Genomic DNA, 22,818 nt, shown 5'->3' on the forward strand with positions numbered 1-22,818 from the left:
AAGACAAAAGAGTTAAACTTCACATGGTCATTTTATATATCAACTTATCTACAACACAGCTATAAATATCTACAGTATATATCTACTGTATATATTACCGGTATGCATCCATATATATAATTCTCTCTCTCTCTCTCTCTCTCTCTCTCTCTCTCTCTCTCTCTCTCTCTCTCTTACAAACACACACACACCCGCACACACACATAAACACAAACACACTGCCAAGGTTAGAGTGCATTCGATATTACTGAAATTTTATGAGAGAGAGAGAGAGAGAGAGAGTGTGTGTGTGTGTGTGTGTGTGTGTGTGTGTGTGTGTGTGTGTGTGTGTGTGTGTGTGTGTGTGTGTGTGTGTGTGTGTGTGTGTGTGTGTGTGTGTGTGTGTGTGTGTGTGTTTTATAGTACAGAATGCAGTTGTTTGTTGTGTTTAGTGTCCAGTCCTTATCAGTTGTGTTTTTGTGGCAGCAGTCTCACAAATCAGCTCTTAAGCCATGACATCAATCGAACGAATATTCCTACTTTATCTGGTTCACTTATTACTATTATCATTTTCAGTTAGATAAGATTTACTCTCACTGTTAACCCTCTCACGCTCATGACTACTCTTGCACCTTAATCCAGCTAACTTTAGACAATTATATCAGCTGAGTGTCATAGGAGCTTTTCTGCCATCATTACCCCTCTTATGAAAGGAAAAACTTTGGTATTCTGTTGCAGCCAATGTCAAACAGTGTTCTTCAGCAACAGCGTGAGACCTACCTCGACAGCCTGAGAGTGTACGGGATATTTTGTGTTTGTGAATATTTTCTCTCATAACTAAGCAAGGGAATCACTGATAGACTCTAGTGGAAAGCATTCGATTATTAAGATTTATTCCAAAATATTTAGTCTCTCAGTACAGTGATGGAAAACTAAATATTGTACACGGAAAAAAACTTTTGGAACTGAAGGGGTTAGTTATAGACTTCATTTACCTACTTATTACAAGGTACATTATCACTTAACTGGAGTAAATTCATGGAGCGGGTGAAAGAATAAAATAGAAGTGAAATCTTCGGACTGACACGGTAAAATGTATGTGCAGAAGTTTGGTTTGTAGAAGGTGGAGGCAAGTGCTAGTGATCGACTGTACACGCTGTGAAACTTTGCCTAACTTTATACTTGATATTTTCTTGTTTCTCGATCTTGCCTCACGCCATCTTTAGGGTTGAATATGGGTCAGGGTGATGACGACGACAGAGACGACGACGACGATCATCATCATCATCATCATCATCATCATCATCATCATTCCTACCATTGGACGATTTTATTATTCGTCCCGCCCCAGATGGTCTCGGGGAAGGGTATTGTTTTCACTAGGTTTGTCGGTCTGTTTGTTTGATTGTTTGTTTGTCTGTCTGTTTGTCTGTCTGCCTGTCTGTCTGTTAACAACTTTAAGCGAAAACTTCTAGTGCGATTTTGACTAAAATTACAGGAATGATGGGGTATGACCTTCTGATCACCTGATTAAATGTTTGGCCAAATTAGACCAAGGCCCAGGCTGTAGGCCCCGAAAAAGTATTTTAAAAAAGTAAAATAAATAGTTTTTTCGCCATAAATCCTTTCACATTCATCATATCGGCATGAAACCAAAACCTAGAGGTGCATCTTTCAAATCTGCATCCTATAACATGCCTCATTACGTCAGGGAGTCACCCCCCAGTTAGCGGTAGGGGGAGGCAATGTCAGGGGGGTAGGGCCTAAAATTTCAAATGGACATAAAATCGTCGATTTTCACCTGATTTACTTTATATATGACATCTTTGAATGGATATCCTGTTGTGTTTATACGTCAGCACTAAAATGACTGCCGTGGACGGGTTTGCTGTGCCTTGACACTGGTTCTAGTTTTCTTACTGAATAAATCATGGATACAGTGTTTAATCTAAGTGTCAGAACATTTCCATAAAACTAGGCCAACTTTATTCTTAAGAAAGGTTGTAGTCTGAGGAGAGAGAGAGAGAGAGAGAGAGAGAGAGAGAGAGAGTGTGTAAACTTAGTACGAGTGGGGATATGATCAGATCAGGGTCAGGCGAAGTTAGTGGCAAGTCTGAGGATTTGATGGGGAGACCCGCTTGATGCTGCTACTGGGACGCTACTGAAGGCATACTGGTTCCTGAAGAGGGAACCATTTACAGTAAAGTATTGAGTGTTTTCCAAGGAACTACTAAGTACATTTAAATGGTTACTTTTCATTCGTTAGTGCCACCGATGGGTTACTGGAGACTACTGAAGGATTACTGAAGGAATACTGGTTTGCTAGTGGTTCCTAGGGAAGAATTATTTAAAAGTATTATTGTTTTCCGATCGGCTGCAAAGTATACTACATCTAAGCTGTTACTATTTACTCCTGAGTGCTACTAATGGGCTACCGGAGACTACTAAAGGACTAATTGCTGCTCACTATTACTGCTTTAAGTTATTTCCTACGGAGGGACTGCCGAGGGACAACCAAAGGACAACTGTTGATTCTTTTTGTTTTATTATGGCTACTGGAAGCTTCCTGGTTGTTTACTAGGATTAAAGGGAGCTAGTAATTAAAACTTACGCACTACCAGAGTTTTCTAAGAGGGTAGTGGCTACTGAATGATACTTATCTTGGGTCAAGGCGCTTCAACAGAATGATGAGGTCCTTAAGATATTTATATACGAGGGGTTATTGTAGTACATTGCTCTTATAAGGCCACTCTGGGTGAGCGAGACTTGTTCCCCTTTCCTTAACTGTCGGAATTGTGAAGCCTAGCCCCGGGCCCTTACGTTCGTGAAGGGTTAACTAAGGACTGGATAATGAATGGGCAGACGTTCATTTTCCCGCGTTTCTTTCTCTCGTCCCTCGTTAAGGCTCTACTATATACATTTCCTATTTAAGCTTTTCTTAGTGGCTAACTTCTTCTCTTCCTTCACTTCCTATTTTGACCGTTTCTTCCTTCCACTGCTTATCTTTTTTTTTTTCTTTCGCTACTACTCATCTGTTTGCCTTTTTTACAATCTATATCGTATTTCCCTCTTCTGTGTATGTTCCTTCATGCCTTCCTTGTGTTTCCTTCATCCCTTCCTTACTGTCTTTCATTTCCCTCTCTTCTAAATATTCTTGCTTCCATCCTCGGACACTCCTTTCGTCTGTGCTTCTTTCCCTTTTCCAGTTTCCTTACATTTCTTCTTGTCCTCACACCTGCTCTTCTTTTTCTCATTGTGTTCTTTTTTATCTCTATTTTTCTTTCTTCTTTTCTCGAACTTCTTTTCAGTTTCTTACAACATTACATGTCCCTCTTTCCTTCCTGTTTACCTTCTTTGGTTCTTTTCCCTTATTACCTTCCTTCTCCAATGCATCGTTCCAGTTTTCCTTTCTGTTCACCCTTCCTTCCTTTATTTCTTCCCCCTCTCTTCCTCCATTTTCCTTCCTTCGCTTCCCTCTTCCCTTCCTGCTCCCTCCTGTTTGACTTACTGATCTCTCTCTCTCTCTCTCTCTCTCTCTCTCTCTCTCTCTCTCTCTCTCTCTCTCTCTCTCTCTCTCTCTCTCTCTCTCTCTTCTTATTTTCTTTCCTTCGTGTTTCGTTCTTTTCATTCTTTTCTTTTATTTCGAGTTTCTATCCATCCACCTCTACATATTCCTTTATTTACTTCGTGGACATTCCAGTCCGAAGTTGTTTCTGGTCAGGCCGAATTTGTTGTATCTGTGTCTCCTCAGTAAAAGTACTTTCCAGATCTGGGTAATAATCTCGGAGCATTGCAGTTATTCTCTGCACTGTGACAACAGGAAACGCTTTTCCGTCTCGTTTGTTTCTATCCTTGCTGTTATCCTTCCTTCATTTCTCCCTCTCACCCTTCTTCCCGCACTTCTTCTCTAACTCCCTCCTTTCCTTCAATCGTTTTTCTGTCTTTGTTCCTCCCTTCCATCCTTCAAGGAATCGAGTCACCCACATGACATAAAATGACAAATTTCTGTAACCACTGACTTTCCTTCCTGCCTCCTTTCCTTCCTTACCTTCGTAATTCCTCGGTGAATTCACTTCTAGCTGTTTTCATTCGCTGATTCCTGTATCTGTTCTATCTTCCTCCATTATTTTAGTCGACGCCCTCCCTTTCCTCTTTCCTCCATTCCTCACTCACTTTTTTCTCCTTCTCTTCTCCCATTCCTTCTATCTTCTTCCTCCCTTTTCATGAACTGAAATACACCTGTAACTGATATATGCACGTATTTATGTCGGCAGTTTTTTCTCCTCACACCTGACCCAGCTTTCATTTTCATCCCAACCTTCTTGGCGCCTTCTTCTGTTTTTCCTTTCGTTTCTTCCTTCTTTTTCCTCCCTTCACCTTTTCCATATATGTCTCCTCCATTTCTTTTTTTCCCTTCCTTTTTGACTTTCTACTATGTCTTTGCCCGTCGTTTATTCGTTTTTTCGTCCTTCCTTGTTTGATTTTATTCCCTTTTGTTCCCTTTCTTCCTTCTTCTCCTGCAATACTCCTTTTCATATCACGGTATCCACATGAATGATATATGACTGAATTTCTGTCGCCTTTCATCATTCCTTCCTTTCATTCTCTTCCAACCTTACATCAACAATTAAACATGACTTTCTAAATTTACTGTTACTACCAGAGCACCATTTTCTTCACCTATGAAGAGACTACCGTAATGGAGGACTTAAAGAAATTGAGTTACGGAGAGTCAGTTTCAAATTACTCCCATCGAGGTGAAGGAATCCTAGACTAGGCTCTGGGAGTTTGTAGCCTTAAGGGTTGATAACTTCCCTACGGTTCGATGATTTTTACCAGCCGCAAAGCGAAGCTGGTATTGTTTTCAATTTCTGTGTGTGTGTGTGTGTGTGTGTGTGTGTGTGTGTGTGTGTGTGTGTGTGTGTGTGTGTGTGTGTGTGTGTGTGTGTGTGTGTATTAGCACGATAACTTCGCAACCCCTCAAGACATCATCACCAAATTTTACATGTTTGTAGTAAGGATGAAAATTTCCTACAAGTATTGTTTTCAGTTTGTCTGTGTGTCTGTCTATCTGCTACCACAGGTATCATCGCAAAATTTTACAGGTGTGAAATAGGGATGAAAATCTCCGACGAGTTCGAAATTGTTGAAAGTAGGTCAAGGTCTGTGTGTCTGTTACCACGAATACTTTGCAACCGCTCAAGGTATCATCACAGAATTTTACAGGTGTGTAGTAGGGATGAAAATCTACGAGTTGGAAATTGGTGAAAGTTGGTCGAGGCCAAGGTCATATTCCGAGCCGCGCTAGATATGTATTGGTTCGCAGCTGGTGTGATTTCCCCCCCCCCCCTTGGGAGGCTTCTAGTATTTTGTGTAACTGAAAACTTACAGTAGCCTCATGAGGATTCAAGCTTGCGTCAACATAAAGAATAATGCTGAATTTAATTAGAAATGGTGCAATAATTAACACTCTCAGGTTCCTATACACAGTCAGTTGAGTTGCACTGATCATGAGAGTTCCAATGAGCTACGAATATATTAGGAGTGAAAGAAAGCATACTGCACGAAAATGAGCCTGTGAAAAATAGAATCTATAAAGTGCAAAGGAAAATTATCAGATTGAGGCAGCCATTGACAATTAGGTTAAAACCAGAAGGAACTAGAAAGCGCTCAGAGAGCTCATACCTCCGCCAAAGCCATTGGCATTAAAATGGGTCCGTGTCCCGATCCATGGATATAGGATCCAGATCTAGATCCGGATTCACCTCAAAGTTTTATCAAATCTTTCTTGGTCCGTGGCACACCTTTCATTGAGACTCTTGGATATACAGTACTGTGCTGTATACACCAGATCCGGATCCGGATCAGCTCCAAAATTTAATCATTTCTCATGATCACGCTTTCACAAAACTTCATCAAAATCCGCTCATAATTTTTTGAGTAAACCCGGATCCGGATCCGCCCAAAAATTTATTTATTTATTTATTTTTTCTTGGTCCATGGCGCACCTATCAAAAAAATTTCATTGAAATTAACTGAGAACTTTTGGAGATGTTCTGTGGGATACTCCGGATCCGGAGCCAGCCCAAAATTTTATCATTTATTCCTTGGACCATGGCCCACCTTTCCACAAAATTCCATCAAAATCTGTTCATAACTTATTGCATAATCCTTGTAACAGACAGAAAGAAAGGCAGACAGACGGACAAGCAAACCAACAAACCAAAGTGGAGGAAAACATAACCTCCTTGGCGGAGATAAAAATAAAGATTATTTCACAGAGAAATTACTTAAAAGCTTGGGAGCAGATTATCCCTTTGATTGCTGCGGATAAACGTAGAATTATATTCGTCCTGGCAACAAAGGAGTCTATATGACTGATCTAGGCATTTTCTCTCAAAATGCTCATCTTCACACATATCTCAGCAACCATACCACCTGTGACATTCAGTAAACTACCAAAATACTCACAAATCCTTCTTCTTTCCAATGCTTGTAGGTGGAATCGTTGAGAAACACGGAGGTGGTGAATGGAAATAACTTTTGGGCGGACGAACAGTCTGTGTTCGGATGAGCATGGTGGCTGCAGCCTTTGCGGGCTGTAGCTCAGTTGCTCAGCCAAGCTCTCTCCTCAGACACTGCCGAAGCTGTTAAGTATGCTTCATTTCCCTGTACGTGTTTGGATACTAGTCCACGGTTTTTCCAGCCATTCCAGAGTGACACTGTGATCTACGGTGTGCGGAGAGAAATAAAACTTACGAATTAAATAATTATCACTGAGGGAAAATCTGACTTCTTTGCAAAATAACTTTTGTTTTCATCTTATTTCATTATCAAAACTTGGTGCACTTATCGCCAGGTGTGATAATCACTTATTGTTCTAAGAATCAATAATACTTATTTCTAATTCTATGGAAATCACGTCTAAACAGACAGTTATTTTCTATCCACGCTATTACTGATGAAAGCACTCATTTTTCTAAAGGCATTTATATTTATGCTTTACTTTCCTACAAATAACTGGTTACAGTTACAATATACACACGTCACTATCGTGAAATATACAGTATGCACAACATTGCCACACACATTATTATAGCAAGTCACTGTCATAAATTACAGGTCACCGTCACTTACTTTCCTTGCACATCACTTACACTATTGTTTCTATAAATCATTATTTCTTCATTATGAAAACCTCAAAGAACAGGCAATTATTTTTTCCTGACGCTAAATTTATTGTTCGTAAAAGCCCTTATTCTCGTAAAGGCATTTTCATCTAATCCTTATTTTTCTAGTAATAACTAGTTACAGTACGTCACTGTTGTAAAATATATATAGCGCCATCGCTAAGTCCCTTCTTTGACGCTTTGGCAGGGGCAACTTGGCGGGGGTGGAGGTGGCGACGGGCAGGCGAGGAATCAGACTTCGTAAACACTAAGTTTTGTCTCTACGAGGAGAGACAGGTGACTAACAGGGCGCCTAACACACTCAGCTCTCATATGAGATGCCAGAGGCCACCTGAGACATAAAAGGTACCAGATCCAACCCACCCCTGAATCACATATTTTTTTATGTTTCTGCCCGGAATCGTGTTAAGTCTGTTCTTTGCTCTGCTTAAAATAATTTCATCTGTACTAAATGCTCTCAACTCTCCAACTCTAATTCTTCCCGCTCCTTCTGGCACCCTGCTAAAATCCTTTCTAACAACTTTACCTCATCAACCTTCTCTCCTCTTTTCTGCTCTGATGGCTCTGCAGCTATTTCTTCTACTGATAAAGCAGATCTCTTCACTCAGAGTTTCTCCTCCAACTCCACCTTAGACGATTCCGGTGCTGTTCCTCCATCACTTCCCCCTCTGACTTCCTCATGGCTGACATGAAAATTTCTTCAGCTGATGTATTTTCTGCAATCACTGGCCTTAATACTAACAAAGCATATGGGCCTAATGGAATCCCTCCTGTTGTCCTCAAGAACTGTGCTTCTGTGCTTACACCCTGCCTAGGCAAACTCTTTCGCCTTTGTCTCTCAACTTGTACCTTTCTTTTTGCTGGAAGTTCGTTCTCATTCAGCCAGTTCCAAAGAAGGGTGACCATTCCCAACCCATTGACTATCGTCCAATCGCTTTAACATCCTGTGTCTCAAAAATTTTCGAGTCCAATCTTATCAGAAAAATTTTAAAGCATCTTACCTATCACAACTTTCTGATCGTCGGTATGGGTTCCGTCAGGGACTCTCCAATGGCGATCTTCTCACCTACCTTTCCGACTCCTGATCACCTTCCTTTCGGGACTTTGGCGAAAGCTTTGCCATTGCATTTGACATCTCAAAGGCTTTCGATCGAGTCTGGCATAAAACTTTAATTTCCAAACTGCCCTCTTACGGTTTCTATCCTTCTAACTGTGCCTTCATATATAGTTTTCTTTCTGATCGTTCTATAGCTGCTGTTGTAGACGGCCATCGTTCTTCTCCTAGATCTATCAACAGTGGTGTTCCTCAGGGCTCTGTCCTATCACCAACTCTCTTCCTATTATTCATCGATGACCTTCTAAGCTGTACATCTAACCCTATCCACTCGCACGCTGATGATTCCACCCTTCACGTTTCCATTCGGCTTCCACAATGTCCATCTCAGCAGTAACATCAACAAATAAGGGATGAGCCTATGGCACACCTAATGTCTGACTTGGCTCGTATCTCTGACTGAGGTAAAAATAATCTTGTTTTTAATTCATCAAAGACTCAGTTATTACACCTATCAACCCGACAAAATCTTCCACAGGAGTACCCACTAATGTTTAATAATATCCAGCTCAATCCTGCATCATCGTTGAACATGCTTGGGGTTTCATTCAAACGGGACCTATCTTGGAAAGATCATATTGCATCTCTTGTAAAATCTACTTCCAAGAGATTAGGTGTGCTAAGCCGACTCCGTGCCTTCTTTACCCTTGCACACTTTATACACGGGTTTTATTCGCCCCTGTTTAGAGTACATCTCTCATGTATGGGGAGGCTCCCCACATACAGCTCTTCTCAATATGGTGGAGTCTAAGGGTATTCGTCACATCAACTCTCCTACTCTTACTGGCTTCCTTCAACCTCTGTCTCTTAGCCGTACTGTTGCCTCTTTATCTCTTCTCTATCGCTACTTCAGTGGTCACTGCTCCTCTGAACTGTCTGCTTGCACCCCTCCACCTCTACGACGAGTGCGTAGCACCCGTCTAGCAACAAACTCTCATCCCTTTTCTGTCCAACTCTCTAATGCAAGAGTTAACCGTTACTCCCAGTCCTTCATTTATGCAACAGGTCAATTCTGGAACTGTCTCCCTCTTTCTGTATTTCCTACTTCCTTTCAATCGCAGCGTGTCCAGGCATCTCGAAATGAATGGATCTTGTTTTTGTTTTGTTTTTCTTGGAAGGAACGTTTTGCATTCTCAGCCTTTGGTTCCTTCTTCCTCGCACAAAACAACAATAATATATCAGCGCGCCCATCAAACTACGGCGTGGCCATGATTGCTTGTTTTCCGGACCCAAAGCGTCTTGAACCCCTCCGGCATCACCAGTAACTCCTGACCTGGAATATAAGGGTTAAAAAACACAAACTCTCGCCTCAGCGAGTAACAACGTCCGGAAGTAGCAATAATAAGAAGCCATGTTATACGAAAAAAAAAAAAAAAAAAACACCTCTCCGGGACTCAAATTGGTAATTAAAATCCATTCGAGGCAGTATGAATATGGCATCATTGTAATGAACACGATGCTAAATTCTTCACACCATACAGCTTCACCTGAGCTTAAGGAAACACCATATGCTTTGATAAAAATAACACCTGATTACCTTCTCGCACACCTGGCCTTAATTACCTCATAAACTCCTTTAATGGCAGAACGCATTTTTAGTTATACTTTTGGTATCGCCAGACGTTTATATTTAGCTGAGTGTGATTTACGGGAATGTGGGGATGGGTAGTTGTTATGGTGGAAAATATACTCAACAAATATGGGGCTTTCCCACCTTCACTTTACTATGCCAGTCTTTCTAATATTTACCCGTCGATATACTTTACATTAAACTCCCCCAACTCAAAGTCGCATTTTTAGTTAACTCTTAACATCTCTCGGCGACTCTGATAGAGTTCGGGGATAAAGCCTACGTTAGCCCCTTTACTTTATGAGGTCTCCCATTTGATGAGAAAATAGGCTAGTTGTAGCAAGTATCCTTACAGTCTGTTTGCTTGACCTGTGTATCTGAAATATATGAGGCAAGTAGGGTGTGTTTTATTCGCGGCTGCTGATTGGCCGCCGATGATGTCATTGAAGTAGTACAGGTAAGTAATGTAGTGCAACATGCGGACGTAGGTGTACACCGTGGGTGAATATTATAATGCAACATGCGGACGTAGGCGTACACCGTGGGTGGGTGCAGTGCAACATGCGGTCGTGGGTGTACACCGTTGCACAGTGGGTGGATAATTTACTTCAAACATCAATCATCGTTTAATAAAACTTTATAATCATCTTTAATCTTCTTTGATAACAGTAAACTTTTAAAACTAATTTTGACCTCTTCAGAAATGATTCCATATTTAAACTGGCTGCTTATATTGCAGACAATTTAAAAATATCAATATATATGTGTTAAAATAAGAAGAGCTGTTGATTTACATCATCGGCGGCCAATCAGCAGCCGCGAAACAAACACACCCTTCTCGCCCCATACGTCTCAGCTGCACAAGTCAATCAAATAGGGTATAGTCGATAATGATCCCTTAAGAGAGAGATTAGTACATGTGTTTGCTGTTATCACACGATTCTGTTCAACTAATGGTGATCCTGTGTAGGAAATGGGCTAATAAAGAGTGTACATAACCTGTTCAGATGGAAATATCACTCCTAAGTAGAATAAAATCGCCCGTCTGTAACGATTAGTATACGGAAGGTGTCTTGGTATTGCAGTGGTTTAGGTGTAATGATCAAATACATCATCCATGTTAATGAGTCAGCTTCATGACGACAACAGATATCAAATGGCTCTTTTACCTTAAGTGGGTCTGATTTTGGTTCTTTTGCAATTATTTTTGTTACTCAAGTGTTATTAGTAAGCATACAAGGTGGCTTCATTATGGCTTCCAGCCCGTGAAAAATCAAGACAGTTATATTCTTGCTTCCGCCAAATGACTTAATTCAGCTTAAGAGTGGCTTCTCGTCGCCAAAACATTAACGGACAGAAAGCATGATGAACCTAAACAGGAATAGCAAGGGAGAAGGACAAAACTTAGAGGGAAAGGGAACAAGGGGAGGGAACTAAAGGAGAGAGGATTAAGGAAAGGAGAAATGAAGCAAGGTGGCACACAAGGAGAGAGGAAATGATGAAGGAAGAGGGGCATAGAAAGGAATCAGGGGGAAGGAGTGAAAAAAGGAAGGAAGGGAGAAAGGAATTAGGTAGAAGGTGGTAGGGAGGAAGAACAGGGTCAAATATGAGAATTTCAACAAAAAAAAAAGGGGGGGGGGGAAGGAAGTAGGGAGAGCAGACATATGAGCGGAGATTATAGTAAACATTACTCGGTGTCTCAAAGGAGACACGCATATGGATATACAGGAAGGGAAAGGAAAAGGAAAAGGGGTCGAAGCAAAGAAAGGGAGGAGAAAGGCGGTACATAAGATGTACCAGACGACTACATGGCACCTGACTCGCCACTTGAAGATCCCTTCCTTGACCACTCCACGTTTGCCTCTCTCCTGCAATACCTTCAAAAGCACTCCACCCTCTCGCTCCCTCCCTTCTTCCCTCCGTTACGCTGCCTCTTTCGCAAAATATCTCTTAATTTCTTATCTTTTAAATTAACACAAATAACCAAATTAGTTCAGTAATTTAGTTTCTACCTGTTTCAATCGACGTTTTAAGTTCATGGTATAACCAGGTCACATCCGTATGTAAAAACTGTCATAATAAAGTCCAACTGCAGCCTGTTCAACCAGTCATTTGCTCTGCTTCAGGGTCTTCAAAACACCGGTCAGTTTACGTTCTTGAACCACCGTAATCATTATTTCCAATATAATTTACTTTACCTTTCTGTTACCACATCAAGGTATCTCAAGTAATCACAACAGTTACAACAACCTTAATAGTCATGATTGGAAACAAGTGGCCGAGTGATGAGGTTTGCGGTTATCTATTGAAGCGTGGGCGTATTGCTGGCTGGGCAGAAGGGAACTGATAGCTTACCTAATGCCCACAGTCAGGCACGTGAACTATAGTGGATAACAAAAGGAAAGATTAGCCACTCATATCATACCCTAAAGCGAGTTGTAGGGCCCCAACTTTCCCTAGCTCTCTCCTCCTCTTTCTCTCTTTGTCCTATTATCATCTTTACAGCTTCCTTTCTCATTCCCTTCTCCTTCTTTCTCCTATCTTCCCCCCCCCCTTGTTTTAACCCTACCATCTCTTTTTTTTTATTGTCCTTTTACTCCACTATTTCCACCTCCAAGTTGCTTCTTACCTGAATGAAAAGAACAGACATTATATACTGTACATACACATTCATACGCACACAAACACGTAGATCTGATATACATCCAACCTTGTACCCATATTCACATATTGCTATGAACAGGACTTGCAGTACACACTCACACCTCGATACATAAAAAATGGCGCAAACACACACACACACACACACACACACACACACACACACACACACACACACACACACATATATATATATATATATATATATATATATATACATACACACACACATCATGCTTTATATACTGGGATTTATTTTTCATTGTGCAATAGCCGTAACATTAACACTTAAAACACTATCTGAAAGGAATGACGTAAATAAGGCTTGGGACGTTATACACGGATTAAAAGATCGTAAATGGTTTGCGCGCGCGCGCGCGCGCGTGTGTGTGTGTGTGTGTGTGTGTGTGTGTGTGTGTGTGTGTGTGTGTGTGTGTGTGTGTGTGTGTGTGTGTGTGTGTGTGTGTGTGTGTGTGTGTGTGTGTGTGTGTGTGCGTGCGAGCGTGTGCGTGTGTGCGCGTGCGCTTGAGGGTATTGGCCCAGATGCTGTAATGTTTTGCTAAACGAGCTGTACGTCTGTCTGTGTGTACGTGTATCAATAGTACAACTCAACTGGTCTTGAACCGATTATAACCATACTTGGTGGTAGGGTAAAACGTACGCCAAAGGAATGAACAATTGCTTTTAAGAACAGATCATAGGCCAACTTCATATGGAATGAAATGCCGAGAACTCGGGCCCTGAGCTGTCGACACAAGTCTCTCGGTACGCCTCCGTCAAGCCCTGCGCACGGACTCACCATACAGCCTCCATGACAGGATTCATTATGGGATGAAATGAAATTAAAGATAAATTAAGTCGACCACGTATGACCTTGACCTTTGACCGCTTGACCTTGTTGATCTAACCAGTTCATCACTTATTCATATTTTATCACTGACAAAAGTTTGCTCGAAGTTCGTCAAGGGGTTCAGGAGATATCGGGCCCACACCCACATGACACTGGCCTTTGACTCCTTGACCTTGCTGACCTAAACCGTTCATCGCCCCGTTATGTTGTTTCGCTGAAAAACGCTTGGTCGAAAACCGTCGAGGGAATCGGGAGATATGGCGACCACAAGGATAAACTAAGTCGGTCATGAATGAGCTTGACTCTTGTCCCCTTGATTTTGCTAACCTAATCAATTCATCGCCCCTTTATACTGTATCACGTAAAAAAGTTTGGTCAAAATTCGTGCAGGTGTTCAGGAGATTTTGCGCTCAAAACGATAAAATAAGTCGACCCCAAATGACCTTAACCGTTGACCCCTTGACCTAGTCAGTTCATCATCTCCTCATACTGCATCACTGATAAAAGTTTTATAGAAATCCGTCGATAGGTTCAGGGGATATCACGCCAACAAGTGTTACAGAAGAACGGACAAAGAACGCTCGCACGCACGCCGCACGCACGTCATCCCCGCGCAGGCATGGACAGACATACCAATCACCTAATGCCTTCCCCATTATAGATGGGAGGAGGCATAAAGATCGATAGTTTCGATCCTATTTAGGCCAAACTTGATGGAAGTGTTTTAGGAAAGGAAAAACGAATATATTCCATTTGGAGAACTAAGAACAAGGTCACACAGCAAAGTCAAAATCTGACTCATAAGTGTCTGAGTGTGTATAAAATCACTTGGACCAGTTTGATATGATCAGGAACAAACTTGGTGGACATATCTACTTTTTCTAGGACTGTAGGTCCAAGGGCAAGGACATATGGCAAGCTAAACTTTTCTATTTATCTTTGTGAAAGGTGCAGAGTGCAGCCAGGATGAAGAGATTAAAAATTGAAAATGATCAGTTAAAGGCCAAGGTCTGAGGAGAAGCTGAATGGTCAAGATAACATATCAAGGTCAGATTAACTTCACTGACATGATTTACACTAATCTTAGCGGAAGGGCTATGGGTATGGCGAAGGACGAAAAGATTCGGGTTTCAAGGATACCCAGTACATGATCAAGGTCACAGGGAGAGTCAAATTTCGATCCCTGTGTGTGAGTGTGAAAAAAAAAAAAGAAAAAAAAAAAAGAAAAAAAGTGTGCATCTGATTTTAAACAAACTTGTTAGAAGTGATGAAATTTAGCCATGGAGCTGACTTGTTACCTTGAAAAAACAAAAATCAAAGCTAAAGGTTAAATGGCAATGCGAACAAAACCGTCTTTATCCTATTCTGACTCTACTTTGCTGAATGGAATATGGCACAGCAATGATGAATGGAACTGAGTTTGACAACAATCCATCAAAAGTGAAGGTCAGAGATTAGGGTAGTATGTAACACAAACAATTTTTATTCAGTTTGTGCCAAACGAGGATAAAGGGCTGCGTGCGGGTCAGGGAGGGTTGTACGGATCTGATTTCGAGTACTATTGGTCAAAGGTCAAGGTAACAGTGCAAGGTAAGCTCAAGCTACTTTGATCCGATCTGGGCCAAACTTAGTGGGAAGGGTTGAGGCTCAGGCAAGATATAAGTAATGCGAGTTTTAACACAAGCAGTGGAAGGTCAAACACACACTATTCTTATGGTTCGTGTTTTATACTATCCAAGTACTTCTTTTTGTTAACCAGTCCTGATGGTGCGGCGGGGGTTATGGGGTTATGTTTACTCTGTGTGTGTGTGTGTGTGTGTGTGTGTGTGTGTGTGTGTGTGTGTGTGTGTGTGTGTGTGTGTGTGTGTGTGTGTGTGTGTGTGTGCACGCGCGTAGTGGAAAGAAGAGTAATAAAAAGTGATGGGAAGGACAAGGAGATGTAGGTGAGAGGAATACTCAAAGAAACAGGATGATAAAGGTAAAGGATGAATTAGGCAGCACTACACCACATGAGTAGATGAAGGACATTCCCACTTACCACCACGTCAAAGATGGTGATGGTGTGGGAGGGATGGGCTAAGATGGTGATTGGTGGTAATGCAGGGTAGTAATGAATGGGTGGGCGTAGTAGTGTGGGTGGCACGGGCTACTTTGGTGATGGGTGGTAATGCAGGGAAGTAATGGATGGGTGGGTGTTGTAGTGTGGGTGGGATGGACTAAGACGGAGATGGGTGGTAATGCAGGGTAGTAATGCATGGGTGGGGGTATGAGAGATATCAACTACACTCCGTGGGTGTAACATCTAAGCTCCCGGTAAAGCGTCCAGTAGTAATACGGAGTCCATTAGATCAATCTGAAAACCTGAGAGTAAATCTACGGGCCCACATCTCACACAATTTGGTGGCTGTGAGGTCAAGAACACGCCTTTTTTCAAGTCTGTCAACCGTCAAATCCAGCAGTCTATAAACCGACTGTCTGCCATCTGTTGCCAAGCAATAAGCCCGCCTGTCGCCAAGTCTATCTGTTATCAACTAAGCCTGCCCGTTACTAAGTCGGCCTGTTAATAAGCTTGTCTGCCGCCAAGCCTGTCAATAGGCCTGTCTGCCGCCAAGCCTGTTAATAAGCCTGGTTTTCCGCCAAGCCAGTCTGTCTCAGGCCTTCATCCCGACCACGATCCAGCTGACTGTCAAACCTCCAGTGACTCCGTCAGGTGACCTGTAACTCGCCCCCTTCATCTCCCACCAGCAATCAGTACCAGTTCACACCACGCCCTGCACAATATGGTATTTAAATAAGTGCGATTTGGAACCATTCAGTAAAAAGTTCCTCCTATTATCTCAGGACCAATAATTTTAATACATTATTTATTCTCTCTTCACTAACACGATTAAATTACTCTGCTTAAAACAACTTCCCCAGATTATTGTTCATATTTTCATTTTTCTATTACTATTTTCATTCATGTGAACACTTCATTTGTAAATAACATATAGACATATATAGATAGATATATAGATAGACAGGTGCAGATATACTGTATATAAACCCTCCTTTGTTAACTGTTATTGTAAATTATAGTTTAAGATTAAAAGAATCTATTCGTTTGTATTCATTCACCTAATATTTCCCTTGTAGTTATTAATTTTTTCTCTCCAGTTCATGTATCAATAACATTTCCTCCCTTTAAGAAGATTAATTTATCTGAAGATAATACACATGCTTCCAGAGATGAAATAAAACCAAGACTGAAACCTTACTTGACAATCTTACTTGTTTAAGAAACGGAAAGACTAATTCGCGAGAAATAGGTCAACCAGCTGAGTTCCATTCACATCATACCCCCAATACATCACAAATACGGTATCTCAGTTACCTTGTACTGTACTTCTACTTTTTTTTTTTTTAAATATGGTAACCTTTTCTGCCCCCTAAACAACTATTATGGAAGATACATCACGTCCCAAGTTTACTGGATGAATTCAGCAATTGGCAATGATTTTAGTGACGTCCAGTCTGCAGTTACAAACAAAGGACTTACAACAGACAGTGCAAAGAATCATCAGTCCTCGGGACCGATTAGGTGATGTTTACTCACGAGTCGGTTTACTACTCCGATGCAGAGTTTTTGAAAAGTTTACTTCCTTTGATGGAGGATGTAACAAATTCGTGGATTTTTTTTTTTTTTTTTTTTAACCACACGAAAGCAGGATGCTTGACGAGCATTTACAGATTATTGCAAAGTATGAGACAGGATAAGTTCATCCCTTCAGAACATAATACACACACTGTTAGAAGCGGAAACGGTGTCAGCAGCAACATAAACGGAAATCTCAGAGGCATTACGGAACAGTCCGTGGGTGGAAACCAATAATGATAATAAGAAAAAAAAAACACTAACATTGAAAAGTATAGCAATGTTATTTGGTTATCTCAGATTCTTAAATCGTCTAAGTAAGGATGAATTAGTTACAGTGTTAGAGATTCATTTTTTTCCAAGGGATGACATAACCATGTTAACTGTACAGATTGAAGAGAAACTCGGTATCATGCCTTCTCAAACAGTACGTACAGTTCAACCAGTCACTAGCTCTGCGCCACAGTCCTTGCAGTCACAAGGTCAAGGACGCGTCTCACGTCCACCCAGCAGACAAAACGTCATACCACGTTCACCAGCCATGTCACGTGCAAGATCTGCTTCGTAAAACAGTCTCTTTCATGACCGTGCAAGATCTAAAAGCAAAAGTAAGACAGTTTGTTGGTACTGTAAATAAACAGGTCATCGCAAAGCTCTTTGTTATAAGAGGCACCGAGAGAAACGAGGACACAGACGTTACGGTAGATCTCCACAATCATTTTGGAATAAGTACTGTACTTATCATAGAAGCCATTATCATTCCACTAGCAAATGACGTGCCCTTGCCAATACACGGTAGTGGGAAAACCCGCGAAAGAACCAACAACATCCTTCATAACGGCACAAAATTCTGAGCTCCCAGTTCGCCAAATTGGCCCTCTGACTCAGGTGTAAAGTTAGGCAATTGTGAAGGAGTTTGTACATTTATTTTATGGACTATGGGTCAATGGCGAACTTAACACCTGAGTCCTTCCGAAACAATATTAAAGGAAGGATCAAACTGGTCTGGATCTTTGAGTCGCCTGACATTGTTATTGGTGTTGACGGCTCAGAATTTAATACGAAGGGAAAGGTAACTCCTGAGATACAACTCGATGACTTAATAAAACCCTTCACACCTGATTGTATGTCACAAAGTCCGGTATCCTGCAGATATTTTGGCTGGTATTGATACTATGGCTCAACATTCTACTGAACAAATACCTGCTTGTGGTAGTATTACAGTAAAGGGACTTTATGTATCGGGCATAAATTGCCCACAACCTGTCCTTTCACTGGTAATTTCCGATCTCACAGTCTACCATAACTCCACAACCACCAGTAGCGAGCAAGGAGGATAATAAATTAAGTACCAGTATCTCATGACACCCCCTCTAACAGTGACACAATGACTGACTCATCTACGTCTCATTAATTACCTCAAATAGTCTGAATGATACTTCGCAACACGCTGAGAGGAAATGAACAGTGACAAAATGATGCACAATTTTGTTGCCGCTCGAATTAACGAAAGTCTCTGTCCGTTTTGTAGGTGCCAAAGAGGGAGTGAATGCATTAACCTTACCTGGGAAGTGTTGTGTGATTGGTTTAATATAAGGGTCCACTGTGTTGTGTTGGAGGGTAATTGGTGTCTTCTTTACTTATTAAATGCAACAAATGCTCCACCAAAACTTAAAAGTGATACTGTGATTGGCGATTTCCTGGTGTACCCATCAGCCATAAAGGTGTGCCAGGATATGCCATTTTCTGTAACTGCTAAGGGTGATGATAATTTATCTGGTGTAGATACCATTGATAACTCTACGGATTCTGCTACGACTCCCTCAGCAGATCTCACCTTTCAAATAAATTCGAGCGACTTCCCTCAGTATAAAGACAAGTAATTACTCTTTTGCAGTCCTATAGAGACGTTTTGGTCTTACCTGGTGAGCCTATGGGAAGGACAAATATGATTAAGTACGCCAATGAACTGATTCCCTATACAAAATCAATTTATGTTGCGGCATACAGGTTACCCCATAGCTTAGGAAAAGAAACGAACAAGATAGTACAGGATATGATAAACCAGGACATCACTGAACACTCCATCAGTCCGTGGAATAGTCTGCTTTTCCCAGTCCCCAAGAAAGGAGGTGAATTTAGACCAGCAACTGACTATCGTAATGAAAACTCTGTCACTGTACCAGATCGATTCCCATTACCAGTCTCAACTGGAATCACTTGGTGGGAATAACGTTGTCTTCACCTCTCTTTACTTACTTAGCGTTTACTGGCAAGTAGAAGTGAAAGAGTCGTCTCGCCCCATAGGCTAACTGCATTCAGTACCTCTTCTGGACACTACCATTTTAACAGACTTCCCTTTGTATTAATATTCATGAGGCTTATCCATATTGTGTTCAGTGGTATGATTGGTCATCCTCTTTTTGCTTATCTTCATGACATCACTGTTGTAAGTCAATCTCTGAACATTTCTTCAAGCTACAGCAAATTTTTGATTGATCCAAATGGCAGGTCTAAAGGTTAAGCTCATAAATGCAACTTTTTACGTAGGGGAATTATACTTCTTGGACATACAGTTGACGCTGAAGGAATTCATACCTCAGACGATAAAGTTAGGGCAGTTTCTAATTTCTCAGAATCTACCAGTACTGATGACTTTCCTAGGACTCAGTGGGTACTATGGGCGATTTATTCAAGGTTATGCACAGATCGCCGCTCCTCTTACTAATATACTTAAGACCAATGACCCTTTTGTTTGGAGTAATGACCAGTTTCATGCTTTTGAAACACTGAAGATTGCACTTATTAATGCCCCAGTCCTGGCATGCCTTGAGTATAAGAAACCTTTCCTTCTTTGTATAGACGCGTCTGTGGTGTGTCTAGGTGCGGTATTGCTGTAAACTGATCATGCAAGGAGGAGACGTGTAACAGTGTATGCAAATTGTGCCCTCATTGCTGCTGAACGTAATTAGTGTTAGCGATTGGGAGGTTTTAGCAGTTGTTTGGGGTCTCAATCATTTCAGAGACACAATCTATGGATTTCTAGTGCATATACAAACAGATCATCTCCCACTTTGTTATTTATTCAAAGGAAGATATCTTACTGTACGTCTAGCAAGATGGTCAGTTATTATTAGAGATTTCAACCCAACTTTTGTGTACGTGCCTGGTAAATCAAATAAGGTTGCAGATACCTTTTCACGCCATGTAAGAACGGCAGTCTCACCATATCAACCAAGTGAATTTTCTTACATCACTCAAACCTCAGATATTTGTATATTTGTCAGTACACAGACCGTCTGTGGTCTAAGGTTATTTATTTCCTAGACTCGGAAGATGCTTCGCCTACGTACTCTGTCAGTGTCAGTAGATGGTCTCATGTTAGGCAATGATATTTTGTATAGGAAGGCATCGCCTACCGGGAGGGACATACCTAATACAGAGGTAAGTCAACTTCTTGTTCCCACTGACTTAATACCTGCAGTACTCAGCCTCATTCACAACACACCTAGTTCACGCATCCCATTCGGGAAAGGGGTGTTCAAGACAAGCATGTCTTTCATTGTATTGGTCTACCATGAGTAAGTACATCAGTTATCACTGTGATTCCACCACCAGCAGGTTAGGGATAGAGGCACTGGGCCTTCCAAGTCACAGTCTAGCGACTGTGCCAACAACGGTTATTGCAAACGCAGTTCATGCTCGTCAGAGGAGAAGTGTGCGTTTGGCCTTAAATTTGTCTAAAATCCGTGGTCTTAGTACCAATCTGAATTCCGTTCACGTTTTCCTCCAGTCTGTATCTCCTCTAGTCCCATTCCTCACAGAAACCCACATCTCTCCCTCTAATGACATATCCCTTTAGTTTTCCTGGCTACCATCTCCTCACAAGCTTCTGTAACAAGGGTCGCACCTGTTGTTATAGCAGATCTGAAAATGCAGTTGACACTATTTTGAATCTAATTTTAGCTAACTTTGATTATTCATTATACAAACTAAATTATCTATTACCGAATATATCTGTATCGTTTACTGCTCCCCCAGTGCTTCTTCAGAACCCAGCGTATTTAACTCCATATTCGCACAGCTTACCAACCTTAACCTCACGCTTACCACTGAAATTACCGTTTGGGGTGATTTCACGCTTACCACTGAAATTACCGTTTGGGGTGATTTTAACGTCTATACTGTAGAATGGTTATTGCATTCTGCCAGGACTGATGATACTAGTCTAGAATATGAGCTGTTGCAGATTCCTTAAATCTCATACAATTGGGAAAACAACCACCCAGGATACCAGATGATCCTGACCATTGTGCATAACTCTTAGACGTATTCCTAACTAATGACACGGATCAATACAGGATAGAGGCACTCTCTACACATGGATCCTCCGACCACAATCTCATCAATGCCTCATTAGGCAGTGTTCCCAAACCTCTCCGTTCTAAACCAGTCAGGGTGATCAGATGGCACCTTGATAGGACATAATGGGTTGGTTTTAGAAATTATTTTGCTGATATTTCATGGCAGTCTTTCTTTTCCACTGACATCAATTCAACACAGTCTTTAAACAGTAACTTAATACAAGCTCGTATGGAACTGTTCATACCCAATCAACAATTTACTAAAAGATCACTCTCCCCAAAATGATTTGACAGCAACTGTGCCAGAGCAACGACCCAAAAATCCTTAGCATATAACTTTTACTTAAAAAAAAAAAAATCTGAATCCTTAAGTTACTATATAATTGCTAGAAACCACGCAAAAGCAGTAACAAATCTCGGTAAATCAAATTTTCTTCACAAACAAGCATCCAAACTATTAAAGAATCCTAATGACAGTAAAATATTCTGGTCAACTCTCAATTATTTCAATAACAGTTTTAACACGTCATCACCCATTCCCCCACAAAATTCATTAGATGGAAACGGTATAAATGACAAGCTGGGTCCACTGTCACTGCCTTAGCCTCATCACCCTCCCTGCCTCGCTTTCTTACACAGTATCTATCCACCTTCTTCTTGGTCTACCAGGCCTCCTCTTACCTTGAGACTTACTCTGCACTGGCATATTATACTACACTCAGTAATTAACACTCAGGCTCCTGTGACTTGCTCCCACCTGAATAAAAGTGACTGATGTTACATTAAATAATAAATAAAGTAAAGATTTCTTCCGTTCATGAAGAAATTAGTGACGGTATTAACATCAAAGCTCCTATGCTCACCATCACCTTATTAAACTTGTCTGATGTTAGCTGGAATAAATTATTACAGAAGATGCAACCATGACAAGGTTAAATATTTTTTTTCTGTGGTCTGTTTCAACATTCTAGCATAAATACTTCACTCTTTGACTGCGAGCAGTCACACGGGGCAGGACAACTAACCAGAAAATATTTGGCTGTGGCGAAGCTGCTAAGAAAAGAATGGAAGCTATCACAAAACACAAACAGCTTATTATATTCCTAAATTTATCCCTTCCACTCCAGTCACAAGAGAAAAGAGAAGGCATTCCACACTCGTAAAAGAACTCTGTATGTTCCCTTGTGGTGGAATGCAGTATGACAGAGTCGGAGAATTAAAAGTACCAACCCTACCACATGATGATAGTTCTGTGTCAATGATAATTTCGAAGCCGATTGGCCCAAAGCGTGATTTTTTTCCCCTCAGGTATACATATCATCAAGATCTCGTAAGGTAATATCGTTAAGATGTCGTCAAGATCAAAAACATTGCTGAAAACTCCTCGGGAGCAAACACACACACACACACACACACACACACACACACACACACACACACACACACACACACACAC

The sequence above is a fragment of the Coenobita brevimanus genome, chromosome 84 (assembly GCF_032717465.1).
Source record: "Coenobita brevimanus isolate Jiangsu-jjx chromosome 84, ASM3271746v2, whole genome shotgun sequence".
Lineage (NCBI taxonomy): Eukaryota > Metazoa > Arthropoda > Malacostraca > Decapoda > Coenobitidae > Coenobita > Coenobita brevimanus.